The sequence below is a fragment of the Suricata suricatta genome, chromosome 9 (assembly GCF_006229205.1).
Source record: "Suricata suricatta isolate VVHF042 chromosome 9, meerkat_22Aug2017_6uvM2_HiC, whole genome shotgun sequence".
Taxonomy (NCBI): Eukaryota; Metazoa; Chordata; class Mammalia; order Carnivora; family Herpestidae; genus Suricata; species Suricata suricatta.
In genome coordinates this window covers 92011911-92023357 of record NC_043708.1, presented here as the reverse complement: position 1 = coordinate 92023357, position 11447 = coordinate 92011911, and the positions used below count along the sequence as shown (strand labels likewise).

Genomic DNA, 11447 nt, shown 5'->3' with positions numbered 1-11447 from the left:
TGGCCAGTAATGGTTGCCTCACTATATCCCTATAAAACCTTTTGCCTTAAGTACATACCCCACTGGCAACTTCTATATTTCAGACAAAGAGTCTGATTTACTCAGCTCATCTATTCAAACCAGAATACAGAATCCTAGGTCACTGACTAGTTTGTGAATGGGCCACCTCTGAATTAGAGGCTCACACCTAGTCTAGTTGGCTGCACAGAGAAAGGATACAAGTCTCCTTGTCTACTACACTCTCTTTCTAAAAATAGAGGCATAGATGGGTAGACCTCATGAACTCTGTCTAATGCACATATGTTCAATTCAAGTCTTCATTATGAGAAAGTGTCCTTCCTATCTCTTCTCCAAAGCAATGGAGACAGACCAGATCCATTATCAGTGAGGATGTTTATCAAGAGAATGGGGTCACTTTATAAAATAAATAGTAAAGTCACAGAATCTAAATATTAAAATTACGAATTAGAGAGTTAGGGAGGAAACAACTAGCATATGACATTAATTTTCAATTTTGTTCTAGTGAAAGGAATATCATGCCATATCTGTAGAGAACCATTCAAGTGAGCATTTGGAAGGTAATCGGGAGTTTTTAGGTCACTTCAGGCTGAGATGAGAAATGGATCAAACTCCCATAGTCTGAATTTAGTCAGGAAAATTGTCTGCAGAAACTAGCTGCAATCCTATGATTTGGGGTTATTTTATCAACTAAATTTGATGAAAAACATGTTAATCTGTTAGTATTTTGGGACTTGTTTAAAGAATCAGAATTGCCTCCTAACACTTCAACCAAAAGTTGAAGTGATGGGAAGTTTAGTGAAGGGAACTTAAGATACATTATTGTAACCCAAAATGTGCATGTCTCACATCCTTTTCAATATTCACTTTGCAATTCCATTACTGATTGTCTCTGACAGCAGGTGTAGTACACCTTTATGGGCATTCTTTTCATTTTATGAAGCTCTTCATCTGAAATATTGGAGAGTTGGGATTAGCGATTTCATAGACACAAGTTCTATCATTCATAAATCTTTTATCTTAAAATTGAAAGCATTATCTTTAAATGTCTTCTACAAATCTTTCATGGGAATAGAAGGTCATTTATGAACTATATGCAAGGTGGCTAGAAGAAGTATACTTTATGAAGTTTTTGGACCATTAACTCTAGATTTTGACTTTTTTTTTTCATTCAAAAAAATTGTATCTTTGAATGCTTGAGAGTGTGATGGGAAACTCGGCTTCAATGAATTTTCTTTTTGTGGCCATTGATGTAGGTCACTAAGGTGACTGAAGTCTCCCAGCAGACTTTTAAATATTTGAAGCTGAAAATATTTAAGAGTCTACCAAATGAGTAGTGCTTTAATTTTTATTTATATTCTATTTTTGGTGTGGTTGTGATTATGGCCTCACCAAGACGGGTGATCAGTAATGAATGTGTCCTGTTGGCGGATCCCTCCAGGGCTCTGATTCAATCTTTTGAGTTATGGGATGAGGACAAAATGAACTATTTTTCAAGCTTGTAAATATGTGACAAATGACAGTGCAAGAACTATTGATTCCAATCACAGTGATACAATGTTTCATAGTCAAGACTGACTCTGGCTTTACAAATTACTTGCAAGTTGAACAGTAAACCCATGCACAACACGCTTCGACTTGGATCAATCTTCAAGAATATTTGTGTCAGTATTCGCCTCCAATTTGAATAAATTCCCAAAGTGAAATGGACTTTGCTTTTTTACATTAAAAGGTGCTGTTGGATTTCCCCCAATCTTCAAAAGGAAGAGAGAAGCAGAAGGAACTCATGTAAAATCCCCGATGTCTCTACACATAGGAATCTGCTTGTTATGTTTATTAAACAGTCATAATCAAATGTAACTGTGAAATGCCACTCAAGAATACAAATCTCACAACAGCTAAAAACTTACAAGTACTACCTAGTTCAACCCTCAAATCTTATTAAAACATATCTGGAAACAAAACAACTATATAAAACTGATACAATAGGTTAGAATTTGAAACCACAGTAGCCATTATGTTCCTGTTTGGGACAAATGGATCTGACTATTTTTTAGAAAACCTCTGAACATGACAGGTATTTATGTATGAAGAGAGACCCTCTTAAAATCCTCCTCACTTGGATCATGAGCACTCCTGTGTGTAAAGAAAAGTTTTCTTAAAGGAAAACCCAGTAGAATATATTTTTTGGGGGCCAGAATTTTGCAGCAATTGTGAGAAAGCAGCATCTGTACTGTCCCCACCCCCACCCTTGCCCCTACCCCCTCATGGAGCACCATTTTAAACTTGCCCTCAGGTTGTCATGGTATATTTTATGCAGGACTGACCTTAGCAGAGACTCTGCATGCTGATGTATTATTGACCTTCTTCCCCACTGCTTACTCAAACAGGCCATCTGGGTACCAGGATGGTACAGGGAATATGTCCAACTTTCCAGACCAAGATAAAAATAAATAAAATTCGGGGGCAGGAGGTGGGGTAGAAGGAAGGCTCTTAGCTTGTTCTATGGGTTTGTTTATTCAGAAATAATTGGCGTGGATCTGGCCAAGGCACAATTTCATTCTTTGTGTAATCCGCTGGCCTCCTGGGCCCTCCCCCCATTGTTCATCTCCATTAAAGTGTGATGAACCACTAGGCAAGAAAGGAGGGCAGAGAGGCCACAAGGCCACCACCAGCCTCTCATTATAGGGTCACACTTCTGGGGAGGCTGGAATTAACCAGGTGTGAGGGTGGACATATAGCAAAGGCAGACCTGACCTCCACAGTCCACCACAGTGAGGTCCACTTTTTTCTCCTGTTGGAAGTGAGTGCTACGGATCTGGAGACCAGTGAGCCAGGTTATCATTGCTAGGGGTTTATCTGGACAGCAGCCCTCAGCTCTCCCCCAGTTGAATCACAAAGAACCCAACCTTGCCATGATAGGCCAGGCACATTTATAGCTTCCCTGGTAAATTTTTCCTAGGCTGGAATCCATTTTTAGCGGCTTCATTTGGTTGATCAATGGCTTTCTTTCAATGGTGATATTGACTTAGGAAACTAGCTCAGAATGTCAGATTCAGTTCATACTGAATTGCTCTCCAGGACCCAAAGATCGTGGTGAGCTCTCCACAGCACAGAACACTACCAATGACAAGGGGGTTTTGCTTAACCTCTTTTCTTCATCAAAAAGCTTTCTCTTTTTTCTAGTGTTGAGCGCTATTTGTTTATAATTGAGTTAAGGATCATAAAGGTTTTTAAAAATAAACAAATTTTAAATATTTTATTAAGAAAAAAACATAGTAATCTTTTGGACATCAACCTTAACAATATCTTTCTAGATCTGTCTCCTTAGGCAAGGGAAACAAAGGCAAAAATAAACTATTAAGTCTGCATCAAAATAAAGGGAAAGTGAAAGAAACCATCAGCTTAACAAAAAGGTGAGGTTCATAACAAAAAGGCAGCCTACTGAATGGGGGAAGATGTTTGTAAATATAAAGAGCTCATACAACTCAACACCACAAAAATAATCTGATTTTAAAAAGGCAGAAGACCTGAACAGACATTTTACAAAGAAGACATGGCCAATAGATGCATGAAAAGATTTTCAATATCACTCATAATCAGGGAAATGCAAATAAAAATCACAATGATATATTAACTCACACCATTCAGGATATCTAGTATCAAAAAGACAAAGAAATGACAAATGTTGGTGAGGATGTGGAGAAAAGGGGACTCCTGTCCACTGTTAGTGGGAATATAAACTGGTACAGCTACTCTGGAAAATATTATGGAGGGTCTTCAAAAAATTAAAAATAAAAGTATGATATAAGCCAGTAATTCTATTCCTGGATATTTACCTGAAAAAAACCAAAAACACTAATTCAGAAAGATATACGTGCTCCTACATTTACTGCAACATTATTTGCTATACCCAAGATATGAAAGCAACCTAAGTGTCCACTGATAGATGAATGGATAAAGAAGATGTGGTATATATATACAATGGAATAGTATTCAGCCATAAAAAAGAATGAGATCCTGCCATTCACATCAACATGGATGGACCTAAAAGGTATTATGCTAAGTGAAGTAAGCCAGACACAGAAAGATAAATATCCTATGATTTTATTTATATGTGGAATCTAAAAAACAAAACAAGTGAACAGAAAAGCAACAACAAAAGAGAGAAACACACTCATAAATATAGAGAAAAAACTGGTGGTTACCAAAGGTAATAAGGGTAGGGGGACGGGTGAAATGGTTGGAGGAGATTAAGAGGCACAAACTTCTAGTTATAAAATAAATAAGTCACAGGTAAAGAAAAGTACAGCATTGAGAATGTAGTCAATATTATTGTAATACATTAATGACCATTAGCATTTCACAATGTAATTTCATAAAGTAAACTAATTTAATAATATATGTCAACTATACTTTAATTAAAAATTTAAAAAATTAAAAAAGGTAGTTTTTTGGACTAAATATTCAGCACAGTTTTGTGTGGCATAGAAATGCAGATGTTACCCAAGAACAAGTCCCCTCTTCCCTGACGCCTTCTCGCCCAGCTGCTCCCATCTAGTTCCTGTCCTCTCCTGTGTTCTTCCACTTTGTAGATATTGTTATAATATCCTCCATAATATAATGTGTTGTTCACCCATGTCTACCTTTTCTAGAATCTGAAAGGCTAGGGCCACAGTGTAATCATCTGTACCAACTCAGTCCTGTACCTAACACATAGGATAAATTCAATAAATATTTGCTAAATGAATGACTAATTGTAGCTAGTTTCCACAGATCCTCCTCAATTTACAATGAGGTTACATTCCAATAAGCCCAATGTCAGTTGAAAATACCATAAATCAAAAATGCATTTAATACACCTAAACTACCAATCATAGCTTAGCCTCACCTATCTTAAACGTGCTCAGAACACTTACATTAGCCTCCAACTGGGCAACAGCACCTTACACAAAGCCTTTTTTATAATAGAGTGTTAAATATCTTATATAATTTGTTGAATACTGCAAGTGAAAAACAGAATGGTTATATGGGTCTAGAATGGTTATAAGTGTGTTGACTGGTTACCTTTGCAACTGCATAACTGACCAGGAGCTGTGGCTCACTGCCGGTGCTCGACGTCATGACAGAGTATCATTACTGCATATGGCTAGCCCATGAAAAGATCAAAATTCAAAATCTTTAGGACGGTTTCTACTGAATGTGTATCACTTTCCTGCTATCGTAAAGTTGAAAAATTGTAAACTGAACCATCATAAGTTGGAAACTGTATTTAGAACTTAAAAATGTACCTGGCAACTTAATCGTCACAATTTGAGGAGGTAGGTATACCACTCATTCCCGTTGTAAAGACTGGGAGAGAGAGGTTAAATAGTAGCTAAAAACCTATGATTCAGTTTGCACTCAGCTTGATTACAGAGCTTAAATTCTAGCTACCCCACCACATGATAATAGATGAATGTTCATCCCTCCCATTGTATGCAAATGAGAAATTCATGGTTCTATTTTGGGGTTAAATAAAAACAGTTTTACACAATCACTGGGTACATTGGGTTGTGACAGTTATTTAAAGTCTTTGGGGAGACCAGACCCAAACTGTAAAATGTATTGAGGCTCTATTTGTTCAAACTTTTTTGCAGTGGCAAAAGTCAAAATGTATAACAAAGATTTTGGATATGCATTAAATTTGTCTTTAGAAAAGTGGATCAATCTGTAGTATCCAAATATGTGGTATCCAAACCCGCAGAGATAGTAATATTGTTGTTTTACCATCCAGACTCTGCAATAGACAACACTCTGCAGCTTCTCCTATTAGCCATGTGACTTTGAACAGACAATACAACTTCTCTGACCCTCACTTTACTACTCTGTAAAGTGGAAATATTAATAGTGCTTTCCTCAGAGGACTGCTGCAAGGAGTAAATGAGATACCACTCATGAAAAACTTAGCACAATAACTGGCACATGTTTAGGAGCTTAGCCAAAAATGGGTATCTACATGACATCAAAATATCTAAATATCATTGAATACCCATTCAAAGTAAAAAAAAAAAATTAACAAGGGTAATATAGATAGAGAACACACAAAAAATAAAAGAGAAAAAATATGTTCAATAGCACTAAACTGCACATTTAAAAATTGCTAGAATGGTAACTTTTATGTTATGTATATTTTGCCACCATAATAAAAAAATATCTCCGTTATCCTGTTTATGTCATAATGAGAAAACAAAAAGTAAAAGAAAATAAACTTTGTATCACTGTAGAAATTTCTAAACTATCTAGAGTAATATATACTATTTATTTTATTAGTGTTAAAATTTAATACAGTGAAAACTTTTATTTAGAATATTTTTGTGTGTCAAATAATGATAACATGTAACCAAATTTTTATTGATGTTTCTAGTACTTTTTCATATCTTCTTTATATTCTCAGGAATTAATTATGCTCCCCCCCAATTTTTTATATATTGTAATATTTAAGAAGTTAATGTTTTCAAAGCACATGGTAAAATCACATTTTTTTGCAACCCTTCTAAATACAGTCTGTAACAAAGCAGGAATCTGAATCTGAGGTGGGTGCCTTGCTGAGGGTGTGTTGATGTCTTAGAAAGGTGGCCTTCTTGGGCTCAGGAAAACAAGAACAGAGCTACAGAGGAAGAGTGTGGTATAGGAGGAGCTGGCTGGTTCCAGCCTATGGCTACGGAGTCCCCACTTCATTTGCCCTGCCTGCTGCTCCTCTAACACAGTGCGTTGTCTCACAAAGGGTAGCATTTGCCATCCTGATATTTCTGGAACCTGTCCTTAAGTCTGACATCAGGCCATGTGGGGGGATGTTAGAAAGTTCAAGAGACCTTTCAATTCCTCAGAGGTTAAGGCCAAGAGGTTGAACATGGATAGTTATGGTAGGAAGGATGGAGGGGAGCCTCCCAGCATGTTGTCTAAGAAGACAGACAGAAAGTGTAAAACAGAAAATGTAGACTCGGGGTGCTCTCATGACAAGCACTTAGCAATGTCAGTGGCCTTCCTTGGCAGGGTAGCCTATGGGACCAATGGCCCTTCAACTTACCCTCTGCCTTCTCTTTCCTTTGCTTTTCAAACATGATGTAGACCTCAACAATAGTGGTTGCTCCACTTCCAATGGGCATTATCTTCAGGAGGTTTGTGATCAGCATGATGTGAAAAGAGTGATGTTGTCACCCATGGTGGAACAGCCTCAAGGAAATTTGACTCAAGGCCAGTGAGTGCTTAATAAAAGAGAAAGAGAATGTGTCTGACCAGGGGTTGGGGTGGAGGTTGGTCACTACCACCTAGATATGTGGTATCTCCCTACCTGGCTGGTGAGCAGAACTTCTTGGGGAAGCCTAAACATCCAAAGCCAGTAAATCAAATTCTCAAGAGATATAGCCCAGAAATCCGTGATTTAAAACGTAACAAAATGGCATTGAGGAGGGCACTTGTTGGGATGAGCACCATGTGTTGCATGGAAGTAAATCTGACAATAAATTAGATTAGAAAAGTAAAATAAATAAAAAATATCAAAAAACAAAAAACAAGTTCTGATGATGAGCCAGTTTAACAACAACTGGAATGGAATTTATATCCAATTCAACAGAATCATCAGAATAAGAGTAAATGTGCTCAAAGGAATGATAGGATTCTTGATGGCACTTCCTAAACATACCCATTTATTTATCAGGATTATGGGACACATTTTAATTAAGCACCTATGTGCCAGCAATAGCAGTAATGGAAAGAAACACAGCCTTTACTCAGACTACTTATCATAGGCTACAAGAGACACCATGTAGTCTAGGGCTCTTGAATTTGTTCTTCTCTGTGAGCACATAAAGACAGCATACCTATCCTTTTCTTGAAAAAAGTCAAACAACTGCTTAGCAAAATGTAAATCAAATGGTTCATATCAATTATAAGACAAATATTAAACCATACATTTGCTAATATGAGACATTCAAACATGAAATTAAAATACTATATCCTGTAAGTATGACTTAATAGCAATAACCACAATTTGTTAAACAACTATGCTATGCCAGGCATGGTTAGACACCTTCACATTTAATCTCCAAAATAACACGGGGCCTGCCTGCCTCCAAAACTCTTTGCAGTGCTGCAATTCCACCTTCACAACCATGGGAGTTCAGTCTTACATATCCTTGCTGACTGTGGATCCACCACTCAGTTGCCTTGCAATCTTGGCCAATTTACCTAAATTTTCTGAACTACTTTTCTCACTCAGAAAACTAGGGAATATACAATTTACTTTGCAGAGTTGTTGCAAAGTGAAGTGAAATACTGTTTCTAAGGTATCAAAAGAGTTGCTTGATGCATAGCAGGTGCCCAGTCAGTGCTAATTCTTTCAGGTCCCTAACTATTCTTTCCAGTCAGCTGGCACCCATCCTGTGAGATTCACAGGGCTTCTTGGTTTTTCCACAGCTTGGGAGAGGAACTGGTTCTAGGTTCACCTCCCTGCTGTGGGAACGTCTCTCTGTTGATTACGACAAGAAGTCCAAGCTGGAGTTCTCCATTTACACCCTGCCCCCTCCACCCACCAGGTTTCCATAGCTATTAAGCCCTAAAACTTCATCCTCAGTAACCGCACGACCCTGGAACACTGATTGTGCCTTCCTGGTAGACAATGAGGCCATCTATGATATCTGCCATAGAAACGTCAATATTGAACTCCCAACCTACAGTAATCTGAATAGGTTAATAGGTAGAATTTTGTCCTCCATCACTTCTTCCCCAGAGTTGATGGAGCCGTAAATGTTTATCTGCCAGAATTCCAGTTCAAGCTGGTGCCCTACCCTGCATCTACTTCCCTCTAGCCATGTATGCTCCTGTCATTTATGCTGAAAAAGCCTACCATGAACACCTTTCAATTGCAGAGATCACCAACGTGTGCTTTGAGCCAGCCAATCAGATGGTGAAATGTGACACTCGCCATGGTAAATGCATGACTTGCTGCCTATTGTATCATGGTGACGTAGTTCCTAAAGATGTCATGCTGCCATTGCCACCACCAAGGGCAGTGTGCCATCCACTTTGTGGACTGGTGCCCCATTGGCTTCAAAATTGGCATTAATTGGGGCGCCTGGGCGGCTCAGTCGGTTAAGCCTCCGACTTCGGCTCAGGTCAGATCTCACGTTCGTGGGTTCGAGCCCTGCGTCAGGCTCTGTGCTGACAGCTAGCTCAGAGCCTGGAGCCTGCTTCCATGTCTGTGTCTCCTTCTCTCTCTCTGCCCCTCCCCCTCTCATGCTTTGTCTCTCTCTGTATCAAAAAATAAATAAAACATTAAAAAAAATTTTCAAAATTGGCATTAATTACCAGCCTTCCACTGTGGTACCTGGTGGGGACCTGGCCAAAGTACAGTGAGCTGTGTGTATACTGAGTAAAACCACATCAATTGCTGAGGCCTGGGCTTGCTTGGACCATAAGTTTGACCTGATTAATGCCAAGCATGCTTTGGTTCACTAGTATGTGGGTGAAGGCATAGAGGAAGGAGAGTCTTCTAAGACCCAGGAGGACATGGCTGCCTATGAGAAGGAGTATCAACAGGTTGGTGTGGATTCTGTTGAAGGAGAGAGTGAAGAAGGAGAAGAATACTAAAGTTTAAAATGTCATAAAGGGACTGCTTTTATAGGGAAGCTTATTCTGTTTTAAACATTGAAAAGTTGTGGTTGATCAGTTAATCTGTATGTAGCAATACATATTCTCATATATAATTACTGACCTATGCTTTAAAACACGACACTTTGTTACAGACTCAAGCTGTCCATTTCTCTTGTGGGTCTGAATAAAGTATTCACTGTCTTAAAAAAATAAGAATAAATAAAAAATAAAAAGGGACAAAGTATACTCCAGATAAAGAAAGCATATGATTCAAGATACACATGGAGGTGAAAAAGCCCAGATGTGCTCAGGGGTCAATGAGATGCCAAGATGCAGAGGTATAGGATCTGTACAGAGATTTAAGACAAACATAGGACTTAAAAGTTTTTGTGGGCAGATTATCAGTGATCTAGATTGCTGGTACAAGGAGACAGGTGAGAAGGATCCATGTTTGTTGAGCAGTCAAATAACAGGGTAAAAGCTATATCCTGGGGAATATTTGTCTGGAGGTTGTATACCTGATAGATTTAGTTGGAGCAAAGTAGAAGTCAACTGCAGGTAGTGGATGTACCCATATTTAAAGATCCTCAGCTGGAAACCTTCAACCTGGACTTTATGATGTACTTTAAGTCACCATTTTGGGGTATGCCTCCATCTATTCCTTATCTTTCATTCAAGCCGAGTATGGCCAAGGCCTTTGTCCTTCAGACTCAAAGTTTTATGATCATCTTCTACTCTTTCCTATCCCGTAGTACCCATATGCATCTAATTGCCATTCACATTGACAAACTCCCTCATTCATTTCATTTTAAGAGTGTGCTTGGCATCACACCACAAACATCTGTCATCTGCATGCTGGCATCTCCATCCATGATGTCAATTCCTTCTTCTAGACTGGTGTCATTTATCATCTGGTTGACTTGTGCCTCTTCTATTTGGGCATCTATTTATCAAATATCACTAGCATTCCAGCTAATGAACAAAGCACACAGAAATAGATTAGTACCAGATAGAGCCTCTAAAGTCATCTAGTCAAACGCTTACAATTTATTAAAGAGGAGGCTCTGAAAAGTAAAGTCACTCTAGATAGTAGATAAACTTTTTAAACACAGGTCTGCTGATCTCTGTGGATGTTGGTAACCGCGGTTGGTTATATTGCCGCGGTAAGTTATTATGGTGTATGACAATTCCAGTAGCCAATAAAGCACAAAACCAAGACAAGATCTACAGAGCTAGAAATAGAGTCTAAACTTGCTGCTCAATAAAAATAAGAAATTAAAATCCTCATTTACATTTACAAGAGAGGTAAAATACTCATCAACCTCCTTCATTAGAGCCAATGGCCACAATCCAAAGAATCTCCCCAAAAGAATAACTCAGGGAGTAGGAAACTCCCACCCATGGGCCAAACCAGCCAGCTGCCCACCTTTATAAACCAGGTCACAGTGCCGTAGTGTGGATTGCAGCCACACCTGTTCATTTACATATGAATGGTAATGTAATGGCTATTGCTGCTTTTGAGCTGCAACAGAGTTGAATAGTTGTGACAGAGACTGTATGATCTATAAAACATAAGACATTTACTTCTTTTTTCTTTTACAAGTTTTCTGAACCCTGGATTAGAGCATTTTAGTTTTATGTAAAGCAAAAATGAATTCCACATCCTGGGTGTGAGGGTTTTCTGGGAAAGCTATCCAAGGTGGAGCCTGGCTGGCCTAGAGTTTAGCACCACAATTCACTGCAATTCTTAACTCCCACCTCTTTGGGTCCTAAGTTTTGAGCTCTTTTGATACCAG

The 11447-nt window shown here is 38.5% G+C and overlaps 1 pseudogene; it reads left to right on the top strand.

The window, feature by feature from the left end:
- The first annotated feature begins 7070 nt into the window (after positions 1-7070).
- Positions 7071-9648, top strand: LOC115302314 (annotated as a pseudogene).
- The last annotated feature ends 1799 nt before the right edge of the window (positions 9649-11447 follow it).